Source organism: Onychomys torridus, chromosome 18 (genome assembly GCF_903995425.1).
Source record: "Onychomys torridus chromosome 18, mOncTor1.1, whole genome shotgun sequence".
NCBI classification, from domain to species: domain Eukaryota; kingdom Metazoa; phylum Chordata; class Mammalia; order Rodentia; family Cricetidae; genus Onychomys; species Onychomys torridus.
The window spans coordinates 65,394,860-65,413,892 of NC_050460.1; the positions used below are offsets into that span (position 1 = coordinate 65,394,860).

General features: G+C 48.0%; 1 pseudogene; it reads right to left on the minus strand.

Annotated features, from left to right (window-relative positions):
- The window catches only part of LOC118569437, a 52,031-nt pseudogene that overhangs the window by 10,977 nt on the left and 22,021 nt on the right, over positions 1-19,033 (minus strand).

Sequence of the window (19,033 nt, forward strand, 5' to 3'; positions counted from 1 at the left end):
TTGTGATGGCAAAGTACACAACAACAGTAACAAGGGAGAAATTATTTATTTTGGCTCATGATTTGAGGGACAGTCCATCTGGGGACGGCAGGGTGGCAGGAGAGGTGTGAGATGTGGTGGCTGAAGTGTGAGGCAGTGGTCTCATTTCATCACAGGGGAGACAGGAGATACACATGATGGGGCCTGAGCAGATCCTGAAGGCACCAGCAAGTCACATGAAGGAGTGACCGTGTGTCTATGGCCCTTACTGCTGTGGCTTTCTGTTTCCCACAGTGCACCTCATGGGGTGTGTCCTGTGATCAGCTGACTGAAGAAGAGAGGCGGCTGGATCGACAGGTTCTGCTCACTGTGCAGTCACCATTTAGAAATGGACAGCTGCTGTATCACAGCCCATACTGACACAATCCTGAACAATGATGAAGCAAATCTTCACAGAGGCCAGAACTTTTGGTGAGGCCAGTGATTGTACATTTTTAGTGGAGGGAACTATGGCCAGGTTTAGAAACATAATAGTATAACCACCAATGGGAGAAATAGGAGATGCATGATGAGCCAGTTTCTCAGAATATACCCCACAATGCCAGCTGGTGACATTTCCAACCAGCGATGACACGATCCATGAGGAGCACATCACTAGTGCAGGGTATCCCAGCCATGTTCAGGAGCTGGTCCGAGAACAGAGTGCTCATTTTCAAGCACCCTTGGTATAGTTGTTCATATTCACAAGGATGTGAATTCCATCCCAGTGGGTGCAATCAGCTGCTTTTCCATTGCTGAGAACCAGCAGATGCACAGGCCACAAAGTAGAGGACTCACCAGTCCCTGTCTGGTACTAAAAGCCTGTGGTCCCTGATGAGCCAGTGGCCTTCAGCCCTCCAAGGACGTCCACAGAAGCTGGGTTCTGATGTCCCTGAAGAATGGTGGTGGCAGCTGTGAGGGTTTTTTTGTTTGTTTGTTTTTGTTTTTGTTTGTTTTTTTGTTTTTGGAGCAAGGGCATCTGGGCAGTTGGGAACCAAGAAATACCACAAAGTCACACCATGCAACAAACCTCACAGAGAGACTGATTGGGGAGAAACACAGAATGGTGGCTGCCTCTGACAGGGACAGAGACAGCAGATGGCCTGGTGGAGGGGAGGGCTTTTACAGGGTTTTGGAGCTTTGTGCAGTGAGCTAGTGGAAATACACAGTGTGGATGGAAGTATTGCTGTATTGCTTGACAGTCAACTTTGAGAAACATTGTTTGCTGGTGAACCCTGAGTTGAAGGGTAGGGATTATCAAGTCTTGAAGCTCAGAGACAGGCCAGGGACAGGATGATTTTCCACTGACGTGTTACGGATGGATCATCCTGACTCCATCTATTTTGTTATAAGGTCAAAACACATTCATTTCTATTTGCTGCAAAATTCAAGCTTGACCATGCTTAACCTGTTTCTGGATTTGACAAACCCCCCACCTGTGGAGTTTGACTCACTGCCTGAATGAACCTTGATAAGATGTTCTGCCAAATAATTAGAAAATGTTCAGTCAAGTCCCTACATAACCAAAATTCTTCTGGGAAACCCAATCCTTGAAAAAACCCTAGACTTGCCGGGTATTTGAACTATGTAAACGCAGCTCTCTCCTGTGTTTGTTGCTATTTCTCAAAGCATGCATTATGGAGATAGCCATGACAGACAGAAACAAACCTTTAAGAATTTAACCAAAAAATCTGGGTAATGGTCTTTACTCTTGTCCAGTAGGATTAACATTACCTACAGCGGCTACCAAAATATGATAGATAAACTCAACAGTGAGACTCATACAAGCCATGAGTACTTGCCAGCATGGTGTGAAGGCAAGCAGGGAAAGGGAGAAGCTTTTCTCTAGACCTTTTTATCTGTGGCCACCGGAAGGAGCTCCCCATATTCAGGGTGGATCTCTCCTCTATATAACTTGATCTTGGAAGTCCCTCACGGGAATGCCCAGTGGCTTCTCTGTTTGTTGGTTCCAGATTCAGTTAACACTGAAATTAGACGTCAACCATCACCAGCTTCAACATGGTCAATGCTCAGAGGTGGCTCAGGAAGAATATGACCCTTATGCAAACAGAGAGTCCCTCTCCTCTCAGAAAGAGCATTCCTGAAGGCCTGAGAAAGAGATGTAGCATGTAGACTCTTGTTAACAGGGGTGCATGCAGTCTCTCAGATGCCTCCTAATCTACTGCTTCATATTTTTTGTAAAAAAAAGTTTTTCTTTATTTCTATGTATATGGGTGTTTTGTTTGCATGCACATCTGTGTACCACATGCATGCTGCATCCAAGGAGCGCAGATCCCCAGGAACCAGAGTTACACATGATTGTTAGCCTACTATGGATGCTGGGAATCAAATTCAGGTCCTCTGAAGAGAAGCCAAGTGCTCTCAACCACCATTTTTCCAGTCCCAAGCAATTATACTCCTTATGTGTGTACTAACGAGTTTTATGTCAACTGGACATACAAACTAGAGTTTTCTGAAAGGAGGGAATCTCAATTTTGAAAGTGCCTCCATGAGATCCATCTGTAAGGCATTTTCTCATTAGTGACCAATGGGGGAGGGCCCAGCCCATTATGGAAAGCTCCATCCCTGGGCTGGTGGTCCTGGGTTCTATGAGAAAGAAGGCTGAGCAAGCCATGAGGAGTTTGCCAGTAAGCAGCACGTCTCCATGACCTCTGCATGGATTCCAGTATCCAGGCTCCTGCCCTGTGTGAGTTCTTGCCCTGACTTCCTTAGATGATGAACAGACCCTTTCCTCCCCACCTTGCTTTTTGGTCCTGGGGTTTCCTTGCAGTGATAGAAACCCGGACTGAGACAGTGTGTCAACCCTGCTACCCATTAGATGCAGTCCTCGTTTGCATTCTCTGCTGGACAAACACTGTGGCCAAAAGCATCTAGGAGTGGACAGGTTTTATCTGGCTTGCAGGTTGCAGCCTGTCCTTGGGGCTGGAGAAAGAAACTGAAGCAGAGACCATGAGACATGCTCACTGACCATCTCTCACAGACTTCCTGGGAAAGCTGCCCCCACTCCCCCCAGAGCTGAGGACCGAACCCAGGGCCTTGTGCTTGCTAGGCAAGCACTCTACCACTGAGCTAAATCCCCAACCCCAAAAGCTGCTTTTTGCACACCCCAGAAACACGTGTCTAAGGATGGCATTGTCCGCAAAGTGCCATCCTGTCAATCTGTACAGCACCCACTGCTTAGGTCCTAGAACCCTCACTTGTAGCAGGAATCTTAAAAGTTCTTATTGGGCTGGAGAGATGGCTCAGCGGTTAAGAGCACTGGCTCTTCTTCCAGAGGTCCTGAGTTCAATTCCCAGCAACCACATGGTGGCTCACAACCATCTGTAATGACATTTGGTGCCCTCTTCTGGCCTGCAAGCATGCATGTAGGGAGAACACTGTATACATAATAAATAGATAAATCTTTTTTTTAAAAAAAAGTTCATATTAATATAATCAAACCTGGAGCCAGGTATTGGAGTGAATGCTGGAAGATCACAGAAACAAAACAAGCCACAGCTTCCTCACCTCGCCAGTTCTTCAGCTGATCCTGTTTCCTCAGACTGGATGCTTCTGAGTCCTCATCCAAATGGATCTCAGCTGAACTGTGCTGCTCCAAAGCCTAAAGGCCAGCCAAATGCTTCTAGTTTCTGGTCCTCACACCTTATATACCTTTCTGTTTTCTACCATCACTGTCTGGGATTAAAGGCTTGAGTCACCATGCTTGGCTGTATCCTTGAACAGATGGATTCCTGCCTCTGGAATTCTGGGATTAAAGGCGTGTGCTACCACTGCCTATCCTCTATGTTTAATAGTGTGGCTGTTCTGTCTCTGACTCCAGATAAGTTTATTAGGGTGTACAATATTTTGGGGAACACAGTTCCACCACACTGACTAGGGCCAGCGAGGGAATGAAGGAAGGACAGACACACAGACAATGAAGCTGGGATAAGGTGGCTTTCTCTCCTGCCACTGACACCTCCACATCCTGGAACCTCCACATGTTTACAGGTACAGCAGAGAAGGGGTTAGCTAGTATGGGTAGGAGTTCTGTATAGGTGAGACATCTCAGCTATAAACATCCAGGAGCAGGAAGCCACAGGTGGTGATCTTTGCACACATTGATCAATAGATCACAAACACGCAGGTGTGCACTCCTAGGGCAGCTTTGCCAGCCCTCTTGAGCCAGGCTCTATTGGAATGGCCTTGTCAATGTACCATGAGCCATTAGTTCTTGGGGTCCTCAACCGGCCGGCCATACCCATGTCAAAACACACATTATCCCACTCACTCACTCACACTCACTCACCTATCTCCTCTGCTCTCTATAAATCAGCCATCAAGGAAATGCCCTCAAAATACTCACAGGTCAATCGAATGGAGGTAATTCCGCAGATGAGGCTCACTCTTCCCAGGTGAACATTGACAAGATTAGCCTCCACAGAAAGCAGACCTGTAGTTGTGGTTGGTCATGTGCTGTCAGCAACACTAGTCACAGAAGACACCCTCTGGGCTATTTTTCGATACTTTTAGTTGTACTTCGTGTGTATGAGTATTTTGTATGTATGTCTGTGCACAACTGTGCAGTGCCCATGCAGGCCAGAAGAGGGCGACAGATCCCCAGGAACTGCAGTCAGATGATTGTGAGCAACCAGGAGTGCTGGGAACTCATGTCGTCTGTAAGAGCAGCCAATGCTCTTAACTATTGAGCGCCAACTCCAGCTCCACCATTTGGTTATTTTTGAGGTATTAATGGGGCTCATTAGCTCCTACTGCAGCCACCACCTGCAAAAACGTTTCTAGAGGTTGGAAGAGGGCGGCTGCTGCTTTGGTGTTTTGGAAGAGCTCACGGGTCATTTTGGTTACAGGATTTGAATCTTAGGAACTCTTGTTAGACATCCCCCTCTCACCCGTTTGGGTTTTTACTGGGTGACTAGACCCACAGTGATATGTCCTAGTCAGGTGTCTATTACTGTGATGACACACCATGACCAAAGAAACTTGAGGAGGAAAGGGTTTGTTCAGCTTTCATACACAGTGCTGGTCACCATCAAAGGAGTCAGGACAGGAAGTCACACTGCACAGGAACCTGGAGGCAGGCGCTGATGCAGAGGCCATGGAGGGGTGCTGCCTACAGGCTGGCTCATCATGGTTTGTGTAGCTCTGGCTGTAGTGGAACTCACTGTGTATCCAGGCTGGCTTCAAATCAGGGATCCACCTGCCTCTGCTGCCCAAGTGCTGGGATTAAAGGTGTGTGCTACTAGGCCCAGCTCTCAGCCTGCTTTCTTCTAGAACCCAAGACCACCAGCCCAGGGGTGGCACAAACCAGTGGGCTACGCCCTCCCTCCAAAGTTACTAAATAAGAAAATGCTTGCCAGGTTGTGGTGGCACACGACTTTAATCCCAGCACTTGATGGCAGAGGCAGGTGGATCTCTGAGTTCGAAGCCAGCCTGGGCTACCAAGTTCCAAGATAACCAGGTCTATACACAAAGTGTAAGGGGGTGGGCAGGGGGAGGGGAGAGAGAAAGTGCCCCACAGGCTTTCCTAGAGCCGAATCCTCTGGAGGCATTTACTTAGTCAAGGCTCCCTCCTCTCAGATGACTTTGGCTTCTGTCAAGTTGACATAAGCTGTCTGTGGTTGACAGAAAGGGGGACTCTAATGGTGACTGAGTGGGGAACCTAGCAAGGCTTGTCTGCAGTTTCTGGATTTCTCTGTGAAAATCTCCTACCAGGATTGGGTCAAATCTCTCCAGAAATGGGGATCTCAAGCAGGAGAGGTGGCTACGTGGTCGGAGCACCCGCTGCTCTTGCAGAGGACCCAGGTTTGATGCCCAGCATTCCTGTCAGGTAGCTCTCATAACCACCTGTAACTCCAGTTCCCGAGGACACAGTGCCCTCTGCTGGCCGACATGAGCATTGCACATTTGGTGTTCTACATACACACAGTGGAAACACACACAGGCAATAATCTGAAAATAAAAACAAGGAACCTAATAGAGACGGAAGCATTCGGCCTTATCTAAAGCACTCCAGCCTCATGTGAGAACCCAACCTCGGCAAAGCCTCTCGCCTAAGTCTTGGACTGTCCTTCTCTGCAGAAAGCATCCTCCTTGACAATCAGAGAGGAATACAGATGTGCATGGAGCACCAAAGCTATGGGCCGTGCAGAAGCCGCTCCCCCAGCAGTCCTGGGTTCCAAGGCACGTTTCTATGAAGACATCCATTGCCCAGGTAACCAAGAGTCCTGCCCCTTCTGAGCCACACCTGCCCACAGGCTCTCCCAGTCACAGGAAAACCAGCACTCTTAGACAGGCTCAGGGTGGACAGCACTTTTGTTACATATGTGGAGAACTCCGCCTCAGAACTGCATGACACTCACAGTGTCATGCCAAGGCTCTGAGGGCACACAGGTGCCCAGGCCTGATAGAGGAGACAGTTCCTCAGACAACGCAATGCAGCATGAGATAGGGTCCTTCTGGGAGCATGTGGCAAGCAGAAATCAGTATTTGAGGCAGGTCAGTGTGAACATTCCAGTCGGGTGGACCCGGGTGTGAACAGCCCTCAGAATGCCCGTGAGTACTGAGAAGGCTGTCTGTGCACCACATTCCAAAGCAACTGAACTGCAGGATCTGAAACCTCAGACCAGCAACACAGGTTCCAGCCTCTGCCAGGCCAGATCAGGCAGGGCCAAGGCAGGTGCCTCATCCAGGCCCAAAGACGCTGCCATGCTGCTCACTCTGGGCTGCCACACTTTCACATGGAGGCAGGGCCAAGAGGAGAGTTCTGGGGTGAAGGTGTGTGTGGGGGAGCAGAAATCTCTTCCAGAAGACAGGCTCCAAAGATGTCCCACAGGCTCCTTCACACCCAGTTCTCCCCAGCCCAGCCCAAGAGAAAGTCATCTTCTCAAGGGACTTAGAGGGGCAGGGAGGGAAGGACCCCACTGGTCAGTCTCAGCACTGACTCCTACTTGCTCACACACAAACCCACTGCTCATTCTCAGCACTGACCCCCACTTGCTCACACATACCCCCACTGCTCAGTCTCAGGACTGACCCCCACTTGCTCACACACACACCCACTGCTCAATCTCAGCACTGACCCCCACTTGCTCACACCCACATGCAGCTTCCCATTTGAATTTTCCCATCACCCTCCTGTTACAAAAATCATTTAAGGTCTCATGTGTGACATGTGCCTTTAATCCCAACACTGCAGAGCAGATGCAGACAATGCTCTGTGAGTTCGAGTCTAACCTGGTCACTATCGTGAGTTCCAGGATTGGGATTGCTTTAGATTTGCAGATTGCTTTTGGAATAACAACCATTTCTCCCAACCAGGAAAGTTCTTTCCATCCTCAGGGTGTTGATGATTTCATCCGTGGACTCTTGGGGTCTCTACTGCACAGAATCATCATCTACAGATGAAAACACTTGGACTTTCTCCTTCCCTATGTGTGTCCCCATCATCTCCTTCCCTATGTGTGTCCCCATCATCTCCTTCCCTATGTGTGTCCCCATCATCTCCTTCCCTATGTGTGTCTCCATCATCCCCTTCCCTATGTGTGTCCCCATCATCTCCTTCCCTATGTGTGTCCCCATCATCTCCTTCCCTGTATGTGTCCCCATCATCTCCTTCCCTGTATGTGTCCCCATCATCTCCTTCCCTATGTGTGTCCCCATCATCTCCTTCCCTATCTGTGTCTCTATCATCTCCTTCCCTATGTGTGTCCCCATCATCTCATTCCCTATGCGTGTCTCCATCATCTCCTTCCCTATGTGTGTCCCCATCATCTCCTTCCCTATGTGTGTCCCCATCATCTCCTTCCCTATGTGTGTCCCCATCATCTCCTTCCCTATGTGTGTCTCCATCATCCCCTTCCCTATGTGTGTCCCCATCATCTCCTTCCCTATGTGTGTCCCCATCATCTCCTTCCCTATGTGTGTCCCCATCATCTCCTTCCCTATGTGTGTCCCCATCATCTCCTTCCCTATGTGTGTCCCCATCATCTCCTTCCCTATCTGTGTCTCTATCATCTCCTTCCCTATGTGTGTCCCCATCATCTCCTTCCCTATGCGTGTCTCCATCATCTCCTTCCCTATGTGTCCCCATCATCTCCTTCCCTATCTGTGTCCTCATCATCTCCATCCCTATATGTGTCTCTGTCATCTCCTTCCCTATGTGTGTCTCCATCATCTCCTTCCCTGGTCTCATTCCTGAGCCCCAGACTTTATGTTCTGTGTTGAACATGGATGGGAGAGTATGAGCATCGTTGGCTTGGTCTTGACTTTACTGGAAATGTTTTGAGTTTGTCTCCATTTAGCATACTCTTGGTTTGGAGGTCAAATTTAAACAATATCTGTCTACAAATTTAGCCCTGTAGAAGGTACTGGAAAGAAAACCCCAACACAAAGAGGTAACTACATCCATGAAAACACAGGAAATAATAATCTCATCCCAGCAAGACTGAAAGAAGGGAAGCATGAGCACACACTGAAGGAGACCCCTGCACAGTGGGGGCTTCTCCCAGGCCCTGGATTAGGCGCAAACCGACCCAAACACAGGCTTTCACAGGGAGAGGCTTTATCAAGAGGGGAAGAAAAGCTAAGTGGCTGCTTTCTGAGCCACCAGAGAAATGGCAGCAATGACCTTGCAGGTGTAATGTTGAAAAGGAGAGGTCTGTGTTAGAATGGGCTAGCCTGCAGTGGTGTATTTTGATTGGGGGAGTTCAGTAGGTGAAGCAAAGAAGGGTTGTGATTGCTGGACTTCGGTACTCACCCTCAGGAATGAGTCTGGCCTACGAAAGTGTTCAAATAAGGGGATACACATTGATGGCTAGCTTTAGGGATGTAATCTAATGGATTTTAGCAAGGCAGAGGGAATGGGAGAGAAGAGCAAAGCCTGCCAGACCACATATTTGAGTGGGCTAGTGTCCCTTCACACACACACACACACCACCACCACCACCAACAACAACAACAAAGTGAAAGTAATGAACACTGGGCATTGTTATCTCTCAACATAAATGGACTAATTCGTCAGGAGTCATGAGAGAGGAACAGCAAGCAGCTTTGGAACTCGTGGAAAACAACTCAGTAGTCAGAATAAACAAGCTAGGTGAGCCTTGGAGAGGCAGAGCCCCCAAGGATGAATTGTTCTGAGGACCTAATGCTGTAACTGAGTACACTTCTGCTTATTGCCCTCATGGTCCAGGTCCCTCATAACCTATGAGTTGTAGGAAAACTAAGGGTGTTTCTAGCCCCTCACTGGGCAGTGTTACTGGTACTTAACAATAACTGATTGACTTTTTCAAGATTTGCTACTGGAGCAGATTAAGGATTCAACCACCACCCTTAGAAAGAATTTAGAGATGTAGATGGTTAGTACAGTCAGGTTAAGATGATTTTGTCAATGTCTTTGATATAGAAAATATTAAGGATCAATTCTAGGTTTAGAAGAGCACACTTTTAATGGTTGAGCAAGGGATTCACTGAGGTCAGGGAACAAGAACAAAAGCAGCCTGGTTGTTACTAGCTGACCTACCTCTCTTGCTAATGGTAGCTTGGTTACTAAGGTGATGATTAATTACTTGTACCCATTTTTCCCCTTGGCCTCCTGGTATGATTTGATAAAAACTGTTGATGAGTGAGTGTGCACTCTGAGGATTTAAAGTAGAAATGACCATTTGGCTGCAACTGTTCCCTGAGACAGAGGCTGCCAGCACCTGACTGGACTAAGAAGTGAGTCTTTATCCTCATACCCGAACACCTGAGCCCCTAGGCTTTGGGCCGAGGGGCACAACCCTGCGCCCCTACACCACCAACCATTGCAGTCCCAGTTTCAGGCCAGTTGGCAGGCAGAACTCCTGCACACAGGTCAGAATACGACCATCCCCCATCAGATTCTGTAACGCAAGCCCATCTCCCCCAAATCCCACCCACCCTCAGAGACTGCAACTGTTGCCTGAGACAGAGCCTGCCAGCATCAGATTGGAATAAGAGTCCCAGCTTCAGGCCAGTTGTCAGGCAGACCTCCTGCAGACAGGTCAGACTATCACCAACTACCACGGGCTATGATTGCAGTTACTCCCTGAGACAGAGCCCACTAGCACCAATTAGACTAAGAGCTGCTCCCTGAGACAAAAAGTCCATCAGCATCGACTAGACCAAGAGCTCCCACTGGACCAAAAGTATCAATCAGACCAAGAGAGGCTCCCTCAGACACAGATACCACTTGCCCAAGTGGAAAAAGAGATGGGTAGATGCCAGTGCAAAAATACAGTCAACAACATAAAAATCAATATGGCTTCATCAGAACCTATGTCAGCAAGACCTGAATATCCCAACACAGAAGAAACAGAAGACCTTAAATGACTTTAAGAAGATATTAGAGATCTTAAAAGAGGAAATGGGGAATTCCCTTAAAGAAATCAAGGAAAAGTCAAACAAAAAATGGGAAGAAATCAGTAAATCCTTTGAAAGTCAAGAGAAAGCAATTAAGCAAGTGAGGGAAACAGTTCAAGATTTGAAAACTGGAATGGAGACAATAAAGAAGACACAAACTGAGGTGATGCTGGAAGTGGAAAATCTGAGTAAACAAACAGGAACTACAGATGCAAGCACAACCACCAGAATGCAAGAGATGGAAGAGAGGATCTCTGGCCTTGAAGATACAGTAGGGGAAATAGATTCATCAGTCAAAGAAAACACTAAAACCAACAAAGTCATGACCCAAAGTGTCCAGGAAATTTGGGACACCATGAAAAGACCAAACCTATGAATAGAAAGAAGAAGGAGAAGAATACTAACTCAAAGGCACAGAATATATATTCAACAAAATCATAGAAGAAAATTTTCCCAACCTAAAGAAGGAAATGCCTATAAAGATACAAGAAGGTTACAGAACACCAAATAGACTGGATCCAAACAAAAGTCCCCTCACCACATAATAATCAAACCATTAAACATACAGAATAAAGAAAAATATTGAGAGCTGCAAAAAAAGGCCAAGTAACATATAAAGACAGACCCATAAGAATAACACCTGACTTCTCAATGATTTCCGGGAGTAGAAGAAGCACCTGTCCAAACTTCTCTGTTCGCTGGGGGTAGTTGCAAACCGTGTAGTCCTGCCAGGCAGCATTCACCTGTTCCTGGACACCTTCCACCAGCTGGAAGTTCTCAAGATTCTTGACATCTAAGCTGAACAGCACTAGGAACTTCAGACATACAAACTCTGGATGGTCAAACTGTAGGGAACAAAGTCTCAGGACTAGCTTCTGTGAATGACGCAGGAGGTTGGTGAGTGTGACTCTAGCTTGTGAGGCTATGCTGGAGTAGTCAACCTGCTGCCCAGTAATCAGCAAGAGGTACCCTTCCTTCCCATGGACCACTTGCCAGTAAATGTGATCAAGGATCAAGAGCTCACTCCAGCAGTTCTGAGGCAGCTTCATTTGGTCATCAGCCTTCAGGTCTCTGAAGAAGACACTACTCCTGGCCCACTCAACAATGGAGAAGAGGGTCTGGTCCGCCATTTTGCACATGAGCCCAAATGTGTTCAGCTTTTCATGCTTGCCTCAGTTAACCTGCTCTTGCTGTGAGTAAGCTGAGATTTTTCACTCGAATTTGAGGCTCATGTGGTTCACACTTCACAAGTTCCAGTATCAAGGTATGGGGTGCTGGCTGGGGAGATTATCTGGTAACCATCCATGTAGGAGTAGTCCATCATTGACTCAGGCAAGCTGATGTAGGGATCTGGGTACTCAGACTTGATGGCCAGGCTAGGAAAGTGACCATATTGGTAACCTTGCAGGCTGCCATGAGGTGGCATTGTCATGCTAATGGGGGAGGTGACAAAGGGACTTCTGTCATAGTCTGTGGGAGGCAAGGCAGCAAGGTTCAGAGGTAGGCCTTTGGAGGCAGAATGGATGTTCTGAATTTCAGAGAAGATGATCAGGTCCAAGGACATCACTTGCATCACCTGAGTCATGGATTCCAGCTTAAATCCATCAGCTCCGATGAGGGATGAGGGCTTTCTTCTGTTGCTTTAGGGCCCTGTCTCTCTTGTACCTCGGTCCCAACTTACTTCTGCCTCCACGCATGCGCTCAGCTCCTACGGCTTCTAGCTTCCTTCCAACACTTGGACATTTTTGGAATCGACAGTAAGGACTATGGTTTCTCTTTGTTTTGGCAGTTCTGGCAGTTCTGGTTTTATATACATGTGTACCTTTTATTGTTTTGGACTGTTCACTTAAAAAAACCCTTGCAGCTTTCACAGGTAAGGAGACCATAATGGTACCCGGATACTTTATCACCACAAACAGGACATAGTTCTTCGAGATCTTCATCATGGAGAAATTCACCATTTTAAATTGAGACACTTGCTTGTTTTCTGGCATCTGCCCCTGTTCCCCATGCGATCGGACCAGTCTCCACTTTGGGCAGCATGACAAGAGGGCTGCAGGCAGGAACGGAAGGGTGGGGGGTCGGTCTGGCAGCCCAGCACCTGGACACGGGCTGCACAAATTGAACTCAGGCAGAAAGAGAGAAGGGATGACCAGCGTGCCAACTTACCCACCCACTCGCCCAGGGCTGCCAGGCAGGACTTCGGAGCCCTGTAGGATCCCGCAGCTTCAGAGCTGTCCCTGAGCTGTGCGCAGGAGATCCCCGCTGCCAAGGCACACTGAAATGGTCCTGCTGCTGGGGTTCTGCTAGGCAAAGGCAGAGGCAGGAAGGGCCAGGGCTCTGCTGCCTGGGACAGTGAGCTCTGCTGGCTTGCTCTGAAGGGCAGCAGAGGTGGCCTCCAGCTGCTACTGCCCCAGCTGCTGAAGGGCTCCAGGACTCCTTCCCCTCCCTGAACCCGCCTTCTGGCTCAGGATCTGCGGGGGTCTCTCTCTTTCTTTCTCTCTTAATTGTTGATCTTAGTGCCTGTGCTATTGGTGTTCTGTTCAGAAAGTTTTCTCCTGTGCCAACATTGTTGAACATTTTTTAAGTGGTCCTTGTCCATTTGAAATTCTTCTGTTGAGAATTCTCTCTTTAGATCTGTACACCATTTTCTAATTGGAATGTTTGATTTGGCTGTCAGTGTTCTGTTTAGGAAGTTATCTCCTGTATTGATGTGTTCAAGGCTTTCCCCTACTTTCTATTCTGTCAGGTTCTGTGTATCTGGATTCATGTTGAGGTCTTTGAACTACTTGGACTTGGGTTTTATGCAGGATGATACATGCAGATCTATTTGCATTCTCCTACCTGCAGACATATAGTTTGACCAGCACCAATTGTTGAAGATGCTTTCTTTTCTCCGTTGTGTAGTTTTTAGCTTCTTTATAAAAATCAGGTGTCCATAGGGGTGTGTGTGTGTGTGTCTGTGTGTGTGTCTGTGTACGTCTGGGTGTTTGATTCAATTCCATTGATCAACACGTCAGTTTTTATGTCAATACCAAGCAACTTTTAGCACTAAAACTCTGTAGTAGAGCTTAAAATCAGGGATTGTGAAACTCCCAGAAGTTCTTTTAATGTTCAGGATTGATTTAGTGATCCTGGGTGTGTTGTTTTTCCACATAAAGTTGAGCCGTTTCTTTTCAAGGACCATAAAAAATTTGATGGGGATGGTGTTGAATCCGTAGATTGCTTTTGGTAAAATGACCTTTTTACTATGTTAATCCTGCTGATCCATGAGCATGGAAGATTTTTCCATCCTCCGATGTCTTCTTCAGTTTCTTCCTTCAGAGACTTGAAGTTTCATCGTACAAGTCTTTCACTTAACGGGTTCAGTTACCACAGATATTTTATATTGTTTGTGGCTATTGTGAAGGAAATTGTTTCCCTGATTTGTTTCTCAGTGTGTTGATCATTTGTATTTATCAGTCCTACTGATTTTTTTTTTTTAGTCAATCTTGTATCCAGCCACGTTGCTGAAGGTTTTTATCAGTTGTACAAGTTCCCTGGTAGAATTTTTGGGGTTCTCTTATGTATACCATGATATCATATGCAAATAAAGATACTTTGATTTCTTCCTTCCTTTGTTTTTTGTTTTTGTTTTTCGAGACAGGGTTCCTCTGTGTAGTTAGGGTACCTGTCCTGGATGTCTCTCTCTAGACCAAGCTTGCTTCAAACTCTCTGCCTGGCTCTGTCTCTTGAGTGCTGGGATGAAAGGCATGTACCATTGCCACCTGGCAACTTCTTCCTTTCTTAAAGAAATCCAGGAATAAAAAAAATTAAAGGAAACGAGTAAATCCCTCAATGAATGTCAAGAAACCCAAGAAAAAAAAAACACTTGAAGGAAACAAATAAAAATGTTCAAGCCCTGAAAATAGAGACAGAAGCAATGAAGAAAACACAAACCGAGAGAGTTCTGGAAATGGACAATCTAGGTAAGCAAACAGGAACTACAGATGCAAGCTTCACCAACAGAATGCAAGGGATGGAAGAGAGAATCTCAGGCATTGAAGATACACTAGAAGAGATGGACACATCGGTCAAAGAAAATGTTCAATCTAAAAAATCCCTGACCCAAACATGCAGGAAATCTGGGACACTATGAAAGACCAAATCTAAGGATAATAGGAACAGAAGAAGGAGATGAAACAGTTCAAAGGCTCAGAAAATTCCTTATGAGAAAATTCCAAGGAAGAATACCCTTGTGACCTAAGCTTCTTCAAATCATGGAATTGTTCTTGGAGTGTGTTTTCGTGCCTCATTTATAGGTTCCATTCTCTCAGGTCGCACCGATTCTAGAGCAGTGACAACTGAGTTGTCTCAATCCTAGATACTGGGGAACCCCATCTGTACCCTAAAGTGTGTGGGTACATTGTGGGTACAGAGGCTCTTTTTTCTCTGTCTTATCTGTGCCAAAGAACAAAGGCACATGCACCTTCCCCCGAGGGGCTGTTAACATTGAGCTCAGATGGAAAGGGATCCTGGCAGTCAGGAGCCAAGGAATACCACAGAGTCACTGAAAGCATAGCAGCTCACAGCCCTACTCCAGGAAAGGTTTCTCTAGGTCAAGATGACAGCTCTGCTCCCTCAGGGGAGGGTTTCCCCAGAGCAGTTGTTACAGCTGTGCTCACTCTGAAGAGGTTGTTAGCGCTCTGCTCAGGTCTGGTGAAGTGTTACAGCTGTGCTCCACTGTGGAGAAGTTACAGCTGTGCTCCACTGTGGAGAAGTTACAGCTGTGCTCCACTGTGGAGAAGTGTCACAGCTGTGCTCCACTGTGGAGAAGTGCTCCAGCTGTGCTCCCCTGTGGAGAAGTGTTACAGCTGTGCTCCCCTGTGGAGAAGTCACAGCTGTGCTCCCCTGTGGAGAAGTTACAGCTGTGCTCCACTGTGGAGAAGTGTTCCACCTGTGCTCCACTGTGGAGAAGTTACAGCTGTGCTCCACTATGGAGAAGTTACAGCTGTGCTCCACTGTGGAGAAGTGTTCCAGCTGTGCTCCACTATGGAGAAGTGTCACAGCTGTGCTCCACTGTGGAGAAGTTACAGCTGTGCTCCACTGTGGAGAAGTTACAGCTGTGCTCCACTGTGGAGAAGTTACAGCTGTGCTCCACTGTGGAGAAGTTACAGCTGTGCTCCACTGTGGAGAAGTTACAGCTGTGCTCCACTGTGGAGAAGTTACAGCTGTGCTCCACTGTGGAGAAGTGTCACAGCTTTCTCCACTGTGGAGAAGTTACAGCTGTGCTCCACTGTGGAGAGGTGTTACAGCTGTGCTCCACTGTGGAGAAGTTACAGCTGTGCTCCACTGTGGAGAAGTTACAGCTGTGCTCCACTGTGGAGAAGTTACAGCTGTGCTCCACTGTGGAGAAGGTACAGCTGTGATCCACTGTGGAGAAGTGTTCCAGCTGTGCTCCACTGTGGAGAAGTTACAGCTGTGCTCCACTGTGGAAAAGTTACAGCTGTGCTCCACTATGGAGAAGTTACAGCTGTGCTCCACTGTGGAGAAGTGTCACAGCTTTCTCCACTAGGGGAAAGTTTCTCCAGTGAAAGTGTTTTGTTCTGGTCCAGGGAAAGTGTCAGAACTGGGCTTCACACTGGTAAAAATGTCACACTGCACACAAACCTCACTCAGGAGATTATTGGAAGGAGGAATCCAGGAGGGTGGCTCTCTCTAGGGAGAGAATCACCAGCAAAGGGAACAGGGCACAGAGCTTATATAGGATTGTGGGTGTGTGTGGGGGGGGGGACGGGACAGGGCTTTCCAGGGTGGATTGGGAATGGTGGTTTTTGTAGCCTGACTCTGGGGTAAGCTCACAGATTTTTGGGATTTCAAGGCCTGTTCTTGGGGTCAAGTCAGGGTTGGGGTGTTTTTCCTTGGCTTGGGTTTCAGGTCTAGTCAGGGAGGAACAGGGTGTTTTCACCCTACAGGGACAAGCCCATTTTGGGGTGAGAGAGCTGGGTCCCTTGAGCTGGCTCACCTGGTAGGTCCCCCAAGGAGGGCAGACACCAGAAGGGCAGAGCTTGGCATGGGCTGTCCTGGGGCTGGGCTCTTTCTTCTCTTAGCCCAGTCCCACGCTGTAGCCTGACCAACTGTAAATAGTCTCTCTGAGGTTGGGGACCAGGCCAAGTGACCCTGAGTTTGCATTGCAACATTATGGTTGAGCTCTGGGGGGAGGTGCTGACCCTGCTGGGGCCCTCGGGATTTTGGTAGTTTGTGGTCCTGTCCTTCATTGAAGGATTCATTTTAAGTGTCCCATTCCCTGGGGTCAGGACTATTAGTTTGCTTTGTTTGAGACAGGGTCCCACTTTTATCTCTGCCTGGCATGGAATTTCCATGTAGACCAAGTTGGACTAGAACTCACAGAGGTCCACTTGACTCTTCCTCCTGAGTCCTGGGTTAAGGCCTGCACCACCATGGCCAGCCATGACTGATGTTTGGTCACTGGTTTGTGTTTTAACTAAAAGGGTCTTACCCAGGGCAGGACGAGCCAACTGTGTACAAGTCAGAAGCTCATCTGTCTCTCCACAGCTTTCCTTTCTCTCCTGTCAGATGGACTTGGATATTCCTTGGTCCTTCGAAGTGAGGCCCTGTTCTGATGTGACATCTTTATCCTAGGGGAAGCTGGGAGAGGATTCCTTCAGGGACACTGATGGGGCAGAGCCACTGCTGCCCCCTGCTGGACTCTTTCCTTTCTGCTCAGAAGGATCACAGGAAAGTGTCCACAGGATGGTAGGGCTAACTTGAGCTGTGGGAGCTCTGGAAGGTCCTTTGCTGCCTATGGTTTGGTCTGGTTTCTTTCTTATTTTATCCATCATCAGGTATCTTTCTACTTTCCAAAGTCAAGGGAACTCCTTACTCTCAGTTTCTCCCTGGTCCTCCTTCCTAAGTAGCTGTGGGTCCCCTCACACTCTAAGAGCGAGGTCTACAGAAATCTGGGCTATGAAAGGTGGGGCTCAGCTTGAGCTGGAGGGCTGTCCAGGACGGGAAATGGGGAGGGGGCAAGAGCAAAAAAAAAAAAAAAGAAAGAAAGAAAGAAAGAAAACAAAACAAAACACAAAACCCTAAAAAGCAAAACAAAACAAAAAATCTCCTTCACCAGAAATCTGAAATTTTGATTTAGCAATCCCAGCTTGAGGAAGGTGTTGGGTACAGCCCTGGGACTGTCCTGTGGTCCTGCTGCTCCTGGACGGCACCACCCTCTCTGTTCCTGCAGCTAATGAGTGGGATCCTTGTGGTCTTTCTGAGCAGTGTCAAAGAACAGAAGTCAGAGAGATTCTGATGTCAGTGGGTTTCTGTCTGGGGAAGATGATGGAGTCAGAGTGCTGTGTGTAGTGGGCAGAGAGGTGTAGTACAAATCCTATTTGGTCTTAAAAATAAAAACCCAGAGTCAGATATCAGGGTGAGAGCTGAAAGATCAGAGAAGCAGAGCATCAGCCACTAGAGAGACTTCTCACCTCTAGGATCCTCAGCCTGAAAGGAGATGATCCTGTCTCCAGGAATCCTCACACTGAATGGCCCTAGTCCTCAGCTGAAAGGGCCAAACTCCTGTCTCCCTGCCTTCTATTCCCACTTCATCCAGCCATATCACTTCCTGTGTCAACCTTCCTGGTGCTGGGGTTAATGATGTGTGCTTCCCAAGTCCTGGGAGTAAAGGCACGAGATCCCAAGTGGTGGGATTGAAGGTGTGTGCCGCCACTGTCTGGCTCTGTTTCTCTTTTAGATTAGATTAATCTGTTTGTAGTCCAGGATGGCCTGAAACTCGCAGAGATCCATCTGCCTCTGCCTCCTGAGTGCTAGGATTGAAGGTGTGTGCCACCATAGGTCCTAGCCCTGTGGCTGGCTCTGCCCTCTGGTTGGGAGACAAGCTTTGTTTGTTGAGCATACAAAAATATCACCAGAGGGGAAAGTGGAGGACACTGTGCATTTGACACCAAACAGGACTTGGCTGTCCCAGTTCCCTCCATAAATCCTGCACCCTGGTGCGGTCGGCCCCTGCCTCTCTTTGTCCCTCTGTGTGCAAGTCCTCACTAGTCCCCTCTGGTCCCAGGGTGTCTCCTGGCAGCTCCATTAATCACATTCAGGGCTTCTTGGAGGTCTGCTGCTCAGTGACCACTTCCCACCAGTGTGGGGACCGTTCTCAAGACCGTGAAGCCTTGTTCTTCTGGAGTGGGTCAGCAGCCCGTTCTCAGCACACTAGAGGCCTCAAGGCATGGGGTTCTCAGCTTCCTTTCACCCTGTTTTCCATCTGGGAGGGAGACCCTGGGCCCAGCAGCCTCTCCTCTGGCTAGGAGGAGGAGGACTGGGATTGGTGGAGATACCTGAGCTGAGGGGTTGGAGTCTGAGCTGTGTCCCCTCCCTCTGCACCAGACCCTGTTTCCCAGGATCCTCTCCCCTCCAGAGCTCCTGCACACTTGTGAACTCTACTGTTCCAAAGATGCTGCACGGGCTTCCCGCCCCCTGGCTTCCTTGCTTCAGGATGTCCCTTCCTGTCGTTATTACTAGGGATTCTGGTGCTCCGTCTCCCCTCCTGTGATGGACTCTCACTTCGAAGTGGCTAGCCCAGAAGCCCTCACTGCACTGTAGCTTC